The following is a 14,158-nucleotide window of genomic DNA, read 5'->3' as shown; positions in this document are numbered from 1 at the left end:
TTTCTTTTTTCCTGCAGCCTCCTGCAGTGGCGAGGCAGAGGGTTTTGACAGATCTACCCCCCCCCCACCCCTGCCACCGCCCCTGCCACCGCCCCGCTCCCAGTCACTTAGTATAGCTCACTGGCTGGGCCCAGCCAGGCCACAAGCTCCTGGTCAGCACTGTGAGTCGCGTAGCTCCTTTTCTCTGCAGAGAGTGATTCACAGTTGCCAATCCTTGTCACAAGGCCAAAAAATGGATTATTTTCCTGAGAGATTTGCATTTCCTAGGGCAGGTGAGGGTGTCGAATTTTAGACTTTCACCATGTCTTGATTTAGGATTAAAGGATTTTCAAGTGAGAAAGCATCCCTGGCATTCTTATCCCCCCCCCCCGCCTTTTTTTTTTTTTTTTTTGCAAACCTGATTTCCCATGTGGAATAGAGATATCATTCATTTCTAGCCTTTCTTATCCTTTACTGGGACCCTGATTTCCTGTGTTTGGGTTAGGGACAGGCAATCCATGTTTAATTTATGAAGTCCTCAACTAGCAGAGGAGCAGATGGGTGGTATTGCTGTTGGTTCTTGGGAAATGTCTCTCCTTTCTCTGGAACATGACCCCTCCATGTGTTATACCTATTGGTAGGCCAGGAGGGGTCTGTGCTGTCTGGCTTGTGTAATCCAAGGAGGTCTCATCAAGTGTGACACAAAAGGACCTCCACCCAGGAGGATGGGAAGCTACTCATTTATCCTTCAAGGCCCAGCTCAAGACTGAAGCCAAGAAGAACCAGGCTTAACCATGTACCCCAGGGTTATAAATGGGTTAAATGAGATGATGTGCGTAAAGTTCTTATTGCAAGAATTTGAAGAGGCCCCTGTCTACCTCCTGCTGGGATTGCTTCCTTCTCTTTAGTATTTAATTTCTAGGCATTCACTTCAAGCCTGTCAGGTCTAGGAGTCCGTCTGGGCTGTACTATGCAATGATGGTATCTGTTTCCTCTTGTCTGCATCCCCAGTAACACTGAGCAGAATACCTACACTCTGTGGTCAGTGCTTAGAAAAACACTTGGATCGTGAAGATGGCACAGGACTGGGCAATGCTGTGTTATGTTGTATATAAGATCACAATGAGTTGGTACCGACTAGACAGGGACTAAGGACAACAACAGATGGTAGACAGATAGGCAGGCATATAGACAGACAGAGCCCAACATTAGGCTGATTAAAAGGAACAAGTATAATCTTGAAACTCTTTAAAGCTTTTGTCCTTACTGCTCCAAAGAGGCCATGCTACATAGTGATTACACACCTAGGCTCTAGACTGTCAGGTTCAAATCCCAGCTCACCCACTTCTGTGCTAGTTGATCTTGAGCAAGTCACTTGACTCCCTAATTTGCCATTTGATATAGATTATTTTATTCAAAATGCTTAGCTGAGAGACAAAAATAAAAAGCACCCAATAAAGGAAGTTGATTATAATAATACAGTTAGAAAAGGGAAAGCTAATTTTATCAAATCCATTTAATAGTAAAAGGAAGAGAAGGAAAAGAGATTAAATGAATTGGCTACAGACATATAAGTAATTAAAACTGGCTTCATAACTAGAATCCAGCCCTCTCAACTTCTAGCTTTAGGGCCTCTGTCCTGATCCCCATACACACTCTTTTTTGGCTTTGCTGATATTGTCAAGAGAAGCAGATTTTGAGGGTCTTGTAAAATACAGGCCAAAGATCTGAAACTCAGAACATGACATCAAATTCTGAACAAATCTGTTTCTGCTACATCTGTACCCTGAAGTCTAGGGCTGCCCATTCCTGGATAGAAGAAACTTACAGAATGGAAGTGAAGCTCTGCAGTGTCCTGGCCAACCTTCAAGTCTTTCACAGATCTGTGCATGAAAAGCTAACACTTTTGAATGAAAGAACAGAAAAGTCAATAAACCTCACAAAAGAGATACAGTAGATTGAAGTATCTGTAGCATTTCATCCTTTAATCAGCCTAAACTTTGAAGAGAAAATCCAAGGTATTTGGAATAGCATTCCTAAAATTTGAATGTGATGAAATGGTGATGCTCTTGTGTTGCAGTTGTTCAGGGTTTTGTGATCCCATTCTAGTCTAGGGGCTCATGCAATTAGTATATATTCTTTATGCTTGGAAATAATTGTTCATGTAACTGGAACATGTTGTTTATGCTTGGACGGTCCCATCGTCAATACAACCACAGTCAGTTTGTAAGCTAATCAACAGATATTGACGTTCCTGGGATCAACATTGAGACTATTATGTCTAAGTTCACCTGGGATTGTGAGAATGAAGGAGATACTGTTTTTTTCCTTTAATTTTTATTGTGCTTTAAGTGAAACTTTACAGATCAAGTCAGTCTCTCGCACAAAAATTTGTATACACTTTACTGTATACTCCTAGTTGCTCTCCCCCTAATGAGACAGCATACTCCTTCTTTCCACTGTCTGTTTTCGTGTCCATTCAGCCAGATTCTGACCCCCTTTGCCCTCTCATCTCCCATCCAGACAGGAGCTCCCACGTAGTCTCATGTGTCTACTTGATCCAAGAAGCTCACTCCTCACCAGTATCATTTTCTATCCCATAGTCTAGTCCAGTCCCTGTCTGAAGAGTTGGCTTTGGGAATGGTTCCTGTCTTGGGCTAATAGAAGGTCTGGGGACTATGACCTTCAGGGTCCTTCTAGTCTCAGTCAGACCATTAAGTTTGGTCTTTTTACGAGAATTTAAGGTCTGCATCCCACTGCTCTACTGCTCCCACAGGGGTTTTTGGTTGTGTTCCCTGTCAGGACAGTCATTGGTTGTACTCAGGCACCATCTAGTTCTTCTGGTCTCAGGCTGATGTAGTCTCTGGTTTATGTGGCCCTTTCTGTCTCCTGGGCTCATAATTACCTTGTGTCTTTGGTATTCTTCATTCTCCTTTACTCCAGGTGGGTTGAGACCAATTGATGCCTCTTAGATGGCTGCTTGCTAGCGTTTAAGACCCCAGACGCCACTTTCCAAAGTGGGATGCAGAATGTTTTCTTAATAGATTTTCTTATGCCAGCTGACCTAGATGTCTCCTGAAACCATGGTCCCCAAACCCCTGTCCCTGCTACGCTGGCCTTCGAGACATTCAGTTTATTCAGGAAACTTCTTTGCTTTTGGTTTAGTCCAGTTGTGCTGACCTCTCCTGTATTGTGTGTTGTCTTTCCCTTCACCTAAAATAGTTCTTGTCTACTATCTAATTAGTGACTACCCCTCTCTATGCCTCCCTCTCCACCGTGGTAACCAAACCATCAAAGAATATTTTCTTCTCTGTTTAAACGATTTTTTCGAGTTCTTATAATAGTGGTTTCATACAATATTTGTCCTTTTGCAACTAATTTCACTCAGCGTAATGCCTTCCAGATTCCTCCATGTTATGAAATGTACAGATTCATCATTGTTCTTATTGATGCATAGTATTCCATTGTGTGACTATAACATAATTTATTTATCTTTTCATCCATTGATGGGCACCTTGGTTGCTTCTGTCTTTTTGCTATTGTAAACATTGCTGCAATGAACATGGGTGTGCACACATCTGTTCGTGTGAAGGCTCTTATTTCTCTAGGATATATTCCAAGGAATGGGATTGCTGGATCGTATGGTAGTTCTGTTTCTAGCTTTTTAAGGAAGCACCAAATCGATTTCCAAAGTGGTTGTACCATTTTACATTCCCACCAGCAGTGTATAAGTGTTAGGAGATACTGTTTTGAACATGAGGGCAGGAGCCAGATTATACTTGGCATTGTAGGTCATGTTATGGAACTTAAACTTCATTTTAAGATAAAGGAGAGGCTAGAGAGAAATGTCCTGAGGAGTGGGGAAAGATGATGTGTTTGCCAAAAAAAATTACAGTAGTAGCAGTCTTGAGGATGACTTGAAGAAAGCAAGAACAGTGGGTAGCAGACTCGTCAGAGGCATTGCAGTCATCTAGGTGAGAGATGAGGGAGCCTGGACCAAGTTGCTGGGGGCAAGATTAGATGGGAGAGGTTCATCGATTTAGTAATTTTTTAGCTTTGGGAGGAAGTGGGGCAGGATAAAGTCAAGGATGACTCAGAGCTTTGGCTTGGATAGCAGCAATAGCATTTACTAAGACTGGCAACACTGAAGATAGAGTAGGTTGAGGTCTTGAGTGTTAAATGGTGTTATAATGAGAAGAGAAATAGCAAACGTGTGAAAACCTTGGCAGAAATGGAAGCTCAAAGAGGTACATTGACTTTCTCAGTGTCATAATGTGTTAGTAGCAGAACCCAGGCTCAAGTCCGTAGCTCGTGATTCATAGCCCAAAGCTGCGGGAATGGGTAACTCCACTGGTGAAGTTTAATGAACATCTAATGTATAATCTCACCCAAAGTGGATTTATAGTGAAGCTGTGACTCCTTGTTCTTCCTTCCTTCCCTCCTTTCTCCCTCCCTCCATTCTTCCCTTCCATACTTCCTTCTTCACTTCCTTCCTTCCTTCCTTTCTCCTCCTTCCTTCCTCTTTCTCTCTCTTTCGTCCTTTCAATAATACACAGTCTTCAGTCTACTTCTTCCAACTCTCCCATCTCAGAACTGGCTCAATCCAGTCCTTCCTTCTGTACATAGAAAACTACTTAATGTACCAACTCGACACACGGTATGAGGTTATTCTTTACCCTCAAAAACTCTTTATGCAAGAACTGATTCTTTTAAAAGTGTAACTTACACCATTTGTCAGATGATGTGGTTGGAATTAGATGATCTTTCCATTCTCTTCTAATTTTGACTTCAGTTATTTTTTCTTTAATGAAAAACATTAATTTTTTTTTTAAATACCCACGCACCTACCATCTAGGTGCCATTATAAAGAATTAGAACTAGAATCACACAGAGGTATTTTGATTCTGTGACTAAATGAAAAAGAATTTATATGAATCACTTAACCTTTATGGAGTTTTTCTTCAACAGAATCCTTTATTAATACATTTTGTGATTTCAAGATGTTATTTTAATTTGAATTTCCAAGCAGCATTTTTAAGCTTTGAAATTCATTTTAGGCAAATCATAGCTCAGCTGCTGAGCATAAAGGTCAGCAGTTCGAATCCACCGGCCGCTCCTTAGAAACCCTATGGGGCAGTTCTACTCTGTCCAGTAGGGTTGCTGTGAATCGGAATTGACTCAATGGCCATGAGTTTGGTTTGGCTTGGTGACTGTAGCACTCAGACAAGGCAAATGAAAGATCTGCTAGAGAAGTCTGCTGTTATTGTTTTGTTTTTGTTTGCTTGTCTTTAAGAGAATAAAATGTTTTTCTTTCTCCTTGGCCCACTTTAAGATTTCCCCAGAGTAAAGGAGAAATATTTGATCTTAGCTTGCTGGCTATCTCTAGTGTTTTATTTTTGTCACTTATTAGTGCTACTCTATGAATGTAAGTGGAGAAAATGAAAAAAAAAAAAAAGCTTACATTATTTTCAATGACAATAGCACATACTAAGAATGGCAACAGTGAAGATATTATCTTACTGTTCTTAAGAAATTCCAGTATGTTACTTAGGTTCATGTTCTGACATTTGGATCACCATAATATGCATATCTTTATTTATTAGCTTCCTGTAAGTATCTTGTGTTAACCTTGAAAAATAATACTTTTTAAAATTGAGTTGACCTCTTCAGACCCATGAATAATAGCATAAAAACCAAGATGGGAAAGTGGAAAGGGAAAGACTTTCTTCATTTTTTTGTAGTGAAGCTAAATATAAGGAAGCATATGAACAGATGGGGCCCCTCATCATTAACAAGCAGTTTGCTGCTCAATGGTGTGTTCACTTTGTGTGTGGGTTCTTGCATAGGAAGAGTCTTAATATTTAGATAGTGTCTGTAATTCAGACAGATAGTGATTGGAGAGTTTGGAGATCTATCTTTCTCAGATCATTGCATTAGGGAGTTGAAAGGGAATTTCTATATTCCTCACATCCCTTCCACCCTCCTCCTACCAAGCTCAGGTTATACATCTCTTACTCAACCAAATGGCCTGTCTCCTTTCTTTATCTTCTATCTTTTTATAGAGAAGATAATGCAAGAGATATTTTCCTATTGTTTTACAACTCCACATTGAGAATTCTCTGCATGATCTGTGTTTATTCCACAGGTGACCTGATTCGAATAGGAACCAACTTAAAGGAGGATGGTTTGGATATAATCTCCTTTTCCCCTGTGAGCACTGTGGTGGGTAGAGAGGGCATGAGAACATGATTTATAGTTTGTTTCATTAACTATAAAACAAGGGATCTGGACCGGATGTTCCACATGGTTTCCATGAACTGTATCCTCCCAATAGCCCATTGAGGTGCCTATTTCTCTGCCCCAGCCCCAACCATGTTCATGTCTTGAAGCTTTGGCTTTGTCTGACCAAATCTGTTTAGTTTCTCTATTTCATTGCCCATTTATAGAGACATCTTGATTTGAATATGTACTTTCCTCATATTTTGTACAATTATTTCATCCTGATATCCTTTTGGGAGTATTGGTACAAATACCTGGCCCTTTTCTAGAAAAATTATATCACTTTTAGTTTAGTATCTCCCATCTTTCCCTGATTTAATACAGTGGATTAAATTAGAGTACCATTTGGGTCAGAGTGATTTACCTAGAGGATGAAGAGTATGACCAAAATTAACCAAGAAATATTAATGAATCTTTTGGAAATTATTCTCTATTTTTATTATTCGAAAGAAAGAAGGAACTGTGAGAGTGAAGCATCATCAGCCTGTCTAGTTTGACAACTTGAGATGAATAGGTTTTGGAAGGAATGCATTTTTTGAGCTTATAGCGTACCTGAACTTGAAGAGAAGGGCAAGTCGAAGTTCAGAGGTTGTATTTTCAAGATTTGTTTTAAAAGCTAACTTAGGTCTAGCAGATTTGACAAGCTGACAAGCTTGGATTTGTTCACAATGTGTGTATGACCTAGCCGTATGACTGTAGTCTAATTATCTATTATTATAAGCATTTCTTTGCATGATAGCAACAGAAAAGAACTTGGCTTTCAGCACACAAGTGGGCAAGAAACATAGGTTTCCTGAGTGAAAGTTGTAGTCTTGCTCACATGGAAGCTTTGAGGACAGGGTGCCACAGCTGCTGTGCTGGGCATGGTCTCAGCTGCAAATGACCTCTGGCTCTAGGGGGAGACAGATTCAGAGGGAGGATATAGCAGGTTTTTTTGCGGGGAGGGGCAGGCAGATAAAGTTTTATTGAATGATTGATCTATACAACTGCTGAGGCCACTATGTATAGACAAGAGAAGGGGAGCTTTATTTCTTGTTCTCTTCCTCGTTGGACAGAGTTTTGGTGACCTCCTATTTTTTTACCGAAGCCATTCCTCATGGTGCTTGCATGCTTCCTTGGTCTTAGACCTATGGACCTCAACCTAGTTTGCCAGGAGCTTCTTGCAGGCCATGTTGGCCCTCAGCTTGTTGATATGTTCCATGAGAATCCGCTTGTTCTTGAGCACATTTCCCTTCACCTTCAGGTACAGGCTGTGACACATGTGGCAGCCAATCTTCAAATGGAACGCTTTGCGAACTTGCGTGTCATCCCTATGCAAGGGCAATGTTAATCTTCTCTGTATTGTTCCAGTTTTAGTATATGTGCTCCTGAAGTGAGTACCAGCATAACAGATTTTACTAAGAACTTTTCCACCTTCCACAAGAGCTCTCCCATATACTCCAGTTCCCTTGGTGCCTAGCATTGATTCAGTTACCTGTATGTGCCTATCTCTGTCTGCATCACTGTTGGCTGTTGGGAGGGGTAGTGGCTGTTTAAATCATTCACATTCTGTGACTTGCAAAGGTCATTACATAAATAAATGCTGCATTAAATGGTATGTAGGCTGCTACAGAATGTGAAGGTCATTTGGTGATAAAGGACTTGACAGAGGACAAAAGCTACTGTTTTCTGGCAGGCCCCACACCTCAAGTTAATCTATTTCTACAGGTTGCTCATTTCTCCAATTATGTTTCTATGAGCTAGATTACCTGTCTGATGACTTCAGGTTCAAGTGCGTGTGTATGCGTGTGTGTGGTGTGTGTCTGTGCATGTGACTGTGCGTATACGCACACAGTTTGTGTATGTTGAACATACCAACCTTCAGCTCCCCTCTGGGGTATGTTAAGCCAGTTTAGCAATTATTGATTTCTCTTGCCTTTGATGACTCAAAAGGAGCCCGACTGCATATACACTTAAATCTTCCTAAGATAATGATACTATAAACCACTCTGATAAAGTGTTCCAGTAGATGTTTGCACCGTTCGTTGTTAGAAACTCTTGATCCTGGGGACAGCCAAGTTCTGTAATGAGTTAAATGGAAGGATCAGCTCATAATGAAGACTTTACTATAGAATCAAAAATGAAAAAAGACAAATAGACATGCTGTTGAAATAAGGTGGGTGAAGTGTGAAAACTCAAGACTGTCTATGACAGGAAAAAGTATTCCAGGGGAATTTGAAAGCTGGCTGGTGTGAGAGAAAGGGGATTGTGATGCATACCATGTCTGCCCTATGTATACCAGTCCTCAATAAATCCTTTTTAATTAATCAAATTCAGTGGTTCTTCCTTTCTCTTAATAACAAGAATACTCATGTTAGGCAATGTAACATAGAGAGCAGTTTAACACAATGAGTAAGGTCTGTTTGTGCTATGAGTTAGATAGACCTGCCTCAGTTGAATTGTTTTGTCCACCATTTACTAGCTGAGTTGGTTATGTTACTTAGCTTCCCTGTGCCTCAATTTTCTCACCAGAAAAAAAAGAGAGAAACTACATGAAATGCCCTTAATATGGTAAGTTGTCTGACACACAGAAAAGATGTCCATTAAATAAATGCTAGATGTTGTTAGTAACAGCAACAGCTTACGTTTGCATAGTACCTTAAAAAAATAGTACCTAGCATTTACAAAAAAAAATTTGGTACAGTTTTTGCCTCTTACAATTCCGAGATAAAGAAGAGAGATGATATTACCTTTTTTTTTTTTTTAATTAAGAGAAGTAGAATTGTTACAGGAGAATGGCCTCGGTTCTTGTCTCCAGTGCAGGAAAGAATTCAAACAGTGAGACAATCAGTGCCAAGCGAGCAGAGGTTTATTAGCAAGCAGAGGGTTAGTAGTAAAAGTACACTTGACTAGGAAGCCTCCAGCGGGCTACTCAGGTAGAGAAAGAATCTGAGCGCCCCATAGTCCTTTTCTTAGGATTTTATGTCCTTCTTTTCTCTTATCTGTCTCTGTTAACATTTAAAAGCCAGGACAGGAGTCCCTGTAAAGACCATTTCCTTGGCTTAAGGTTTAATTACCAAGTTAGGAATCTTTATCAAGTTAAGGACTTTATCAAATCAAAGACCCCTGTAAAGATCTTTCCTTGGCTTAAAGTTTAACTGTGTAGGGACCATCTTACTGAGGAATGTCACCACACCCTGTCTCTTCCTCTTCCCGAGTGCAAGCTCCGCCCCCCCCCGCCCCTTACAGAATCAGTATTTAAGTAATTTCTCCAAGGCCACATAGTAAGTGATCCTGGCAGACAGTACTGGTTGTTATTCAGCAGTCACTCTCCTTGCTGGGAAAGCCCACCTCTCACCGTAGAAAACCACAACTGAAAACATCAGCTTCACCTTTTGCACTCTTTTCAAAGCCAAGGTGTGGGTATGTGGCTGAGTCCTGGCCAGTGACACTGAGGCAAAAGCCTAGGAGGGCTTTTGGGAAAGAGTTTTCTCCCTAATTACAAAACAAAAACATGCAAACAAACAAATCCCACAGATACACACACGAGGAAACAACCCTTCTTTTCTTTGCTGGATGTAGCTATATCTGCACTTGATACAAGAAATGGTTATGGCCACCTTGCAAGAATGCGGGTAAATAGCATCCAAATATCAGTACTTCAGAGAGGAAATACGAACATTGTCTGGGTCCTTGGTGACATTGTTAGGCTGAATTAGCCCTGGAATTACATGACCTCTGGACTTTCTGTCACGTGACATGTTGTTGTTAGGTGCCTTCGAGTTGATTCCAACTCATAGTGACCCCATGTGACAGAGTACAACTGCCACAGAGGGTTTTCTTGGCTGTAATCTTTACAGAATTAGATTGCCAGATCCTTCTCCCCTTGAGTTGCTGGGTGAGTTCTAACTGCCAGCTTTTCAGTTAGCAGCTAAGTGCTTAAAACCATTTGTGCCATCAGGAGGTAATGCACCCTTGTTGTTTGAATCACTTTTAGTGTTGTGTTTCTTGCAGCTTAAAGCATTGTAACAGAAACGGTGGCTAACCCAGGACTCAAAACATGGTCTTCTGGTTTTAAATCTTTTGCTATTTCTAGCAGTGCACACTGCCACATAATTTTTATGAATCTCTGCCATAGAGAAAAAAACCTGTATCCTGATATTTTGCTAGGTCCCTGCCCATAACAGGAAACCCTGGTGTAGTGGTTAAGTGCTATGGCTGCTAACCAAAAGGTTGGCAGTTTGAATCCACCAGGCGCTCCTTGGAAACTTTATGGGGCAGTTCTACTCTGTCCTATAGGGTTGCTATGAGTTGGAATCGACGCGACGGGTTTGTTTTTTTGGTTTTTCTATCCATAACCTGTGCTTTAGCTAAACCTGAGGGCTTGCTCATTTTGTTTAATACTTTGTGAGCTTTCACACTTCTGGGCCTCTATCTTCATACACCCTTCCCTTGGAATACTTGCGGGTGGAGGGTGATGCAAACAGTTAAAGCGCTTGGCTGCCAACTGAAAGGTTGGAGGGGTGAGTCTACCCAGAGGCACCTTGGGAGAAAGGCCTGGCAATCTGCTTCTGAAAAATCAGCCATCGAAAACCCTATGGAATGTGGTTCTTCTCAAAATCACATGAGGTTGCCAAAAGTCAGAATCAGCTTGATAGCAACTGGTTGGTTATAGGCCTGCCCATCTCCATCTGAGTCCCATATAGCCTCTGGGATCGGTCCTGAATACCTTCTCTTGCATGAGTCCATGCCTGATCATGCCTTTCTTGCTCCCTGCAAGACAAAAGCACTTTTCTCTTTCATCATACATTTGTATTCCTTGTTTTGTAACTGTGCGAGCATACAAGTCTGCCTTTCCACTAGACTGTGAACTTCATGCCCTGGGACCATGTCTGATTCTCCTTATGCACCACACAGCACATATTTTTATTTCTGCCTCTTAACAAAGGCTTAATGTTTATTGAAATGTGTAGAATTTTAGAACCGAAAGTTCTTTCTTCTGAACAAAGTTCTCATTTTCAGGGAACCGTAGCAGGTTCTTTTTCCTGGATTCAGGAACCTCCCCGCTAGGATTAGGAGATCAGTGATATCTTTAAAGTTGTAGTCATTGTTTGATGCTCATAACTTTTAGCAGATCATATTTCTCAAAGATTCATGGCTCCCCAAAAGAATGAAAATCCATGTTCAAGTTGGAAAGTTGAATAAATGCTTACTGAGCCAAAGACAGTGTGGAACAGACATTAGGAAAACCACTGTTGTGGGCTTGCTGCTTTTTCCTGAAAATGGAATGCAGAGGAAACAACCAAAAACAAAATAAATCCTTTTTGAACACCCTCCCTTATATTTTATGCAACTCTTCAATCTCTGTGATTGTTCGACATCTCTTCAGGACTCTTACAAGTCGCTGTGCCCACCACATTATCCTTCACCCATATTTGTAAAATCACTGAATGGTGTCTGACAAGCTGCCCAAGTAAGCAGAGAGGTGGCCATCTGAGCTTGGGCAATGAAGAAACCCCAGGAACCTACTGGACTCTGGAGGGGGAGGGACAGAGGTAGCCAGATCCATAACTGGCAGCCTGCTGGCGTCTTCAGTGTGGCCATCCCATTGCTCATCTGAGCCAGACTGTGACTGTGACCCACCCCAGGCGAAAGGAATAATGAACACTGGCATTGTTGAACTCTGTGGAGTCTCCCCACGTGTTACAATTACAGAAACACCTGCTCAAGTCAGCCCTGAATCACTAATCACTACTGAGAGGAATGCAAAAGAAAACATTTTGTTTTATAGAGTAGGAACCCTGTCACCAACTACATTTTTCAGGATTTGGCCATCAGGGAACTTGTAGCCCAAACACCTCACTTCACAGTCATGGAGGCCAAGACCACATTTTTGATTCCTTTGAGATTCGATTCCACTTTCACAGTTAGCCACGGAGGGAGAAAAAAGAATGCAAATCATTAATAATTGAAAAGTCAGGAGACATGTCCCAGTTTTCTGAGATATCCCTGAGGTGAAGGTGAGATGAAATAACAGGCCAGACCAAGTATCCTTCTAGAACTTGGATCTTCTTAAGTTTCTGTTAGTTTCCCAAATTCATAATTTAAGCGAAATGATAAGCTTGCAAGGCAAACTTAGCCTCCAGGGAAGATTCTTGTTAGTCCTTTGCTTCAAACCAGGTTGCTGTCTCTAAGCAATAAAAACTAGAGGAGCCACTCATAGGGGAATGTGCATTCCTTCTTGGGAATGAGAAGAGGGGCAACTGTGTGGAACCATCATCCTTCCATTCACTTCCTTAGGGGTGAATCCTTTAATGCACACAAGAAAGGGGGGAGACACTATGTTTTTTCTTGAGAAAAGACATGGAGAGGTCCTATGTTGCTGCTTAGAGAGTGTGGAACAAATTTTGGTTCTAGGCATTGTAGGAATTAATACAGAAGTTGTCAAAAGTATGCCCTGTCGAACCAGGTTACCCGAAACTGTTATAGGGATTCCTTAAATGTTTGGTGTAAGTTTATGTCATGGATTGAATTATGTCCCCTCCCCCCAAAAAACTGTGTGTATCAACTTGATTAGGCCATGATTCCCAGTATTTTGTGGTTGTCCTCCATTTTGTGATTGTAGTTTTAAAAAGGATTAGGGTGGGATTGTAACACCACCCTTACTCAGGTCTTATCCCTGATCCAGTGTAAATGGAGTTGCCCTGGGGGGTGGCCTGCATCACCTTTTATGTCTCCAGAGATAAAAGGGAAGCAAGCAGAGAATTGGGGACCTCATACCACCAAGAAAGCAGCACTAGGAGCAGAGCACGTCCTTTGGACCCAGAGTCCCTGTGCCTGAGAAGCTCCTCAACCATGGGAAGATTGAGGACAAGGACCTTCCTCCAGAGCCAACAGAGAGAGAAAGCATTCCCCTGGAGCTGATGCCTTGAATTTGGCCTTTTAGCCTACATTACTGTGAGGAAATAAATCTGTCTTTGTTAAAGCCATCTACTTGTGGTATTTCGGTTATAGCAGCACTAGGTAACTAAGACAGTTTCATTTCTAAATTATGTTTCTATGTCACACTAAAAGATATTACTTGACTAATAATTGGCATAATGGAGACTGTCAGTGTATTAATTTATGCTGCTGCCAGGTTAATTCATTTTAACACATACCCTGAAATAAGGCTTATCCTGTCATTTTGATATGATAGAACATTTTTGACTGGCTTTGCTAATTTCTGGTACAACATTGTTTATTAGTTATCATATATAAACCAAAACCAAACCCACTGTCATCAAGTGGATTCCGACTCATAGCGACCCTATAGGACAGAGTAGAACTGCCCGATAGAGTTTCCAAGGAGCGCCTGGTGTATTCAAACTGCTGACCTCTTGGTTAGCAGCCGTAGCACTTAACCACTACACCACCAGGGTTTCCATCCACATATAAAACCACATAGTGTGTCTATTATCCACATATAGTGTGCCTATTATCTGCGTGAATGTTTTTGTTTTGTAACTGAGTGCAAAAAGAGGATTTGGGGTTAGGCAAAGGGTAGAGTAATTAGCATCTTTTTTTTTTTTTTTTCCACTTCTGTGATGGCTTCACACCCCTTAGGCACAGAGGAGTACAAGAGGCTAAAGCTGGTAGTATTATTCAATAGGAGCTTTGAAAATCTTTGGGCAAAGGAATGTTCATTTGGGAGCCCAAGTGATGAAAATTTGGCTTAGATCTGGGGAGGAAACCCTTCCTCACTCCCTCAGAGACCCTGATACTGTTTCAAGAACCCTCCTTCTGTCCAAGGAGTAAGTTGAGAACAGCAACTTGGTGAGCAGGTATCAGTATTCTGTTTATAAGAATGGACAATAGAGTTCCTTCCAGAAGCTTTGTAAGCAACGGATGTGACCAGAAAGAGCCACAGAAAAAGAATAGG

General features: G+C 41.3%; 1 protein-coding gene and 1 non-coding gene across 7 annotated transcripts in view; one reads left to right on the top strand and one right to left on the bottom strand.

Moving 5' to 3' along the window:
- The window catches only part of SORCS1 (sortilin related VPS10 domain containing receptor 1), a 571,683-nt gene that overhangs the window by 191,436 nt on the left and 366,089 nt on the right, over positions 1-14,158 (top strand). The gene's annotated exons all lie outside the window — the stretch shown is intronic.
- Positions 7,532-7,638, bottom strand: LOC126060064 (U6 spliceosomal RNA). The gene has a single exon (XR_007513529.1). It is a non-coding gene; the product is annotated as a U6 spliceosomal RNA (small nuclear RNA).

This window comes from Elephas maximus, chromosome 16, assembly GCF_024166365.1.
Source record: "Elephas maximus indicus isolate mEleMax1 chromosome 16, mEleMax1 primary haplotype, whole genome shotgun sequence".
NCBI lineage: Eukaryota > Metazoa > Chordata > Mammalia > Proboscidea > Elephantidae > Elephas > Elephas maximus.
Note: the sequence above shows the minus strand (reverse complement) of the source record. Positions and strands in the feature narration are given on the sequence as shown.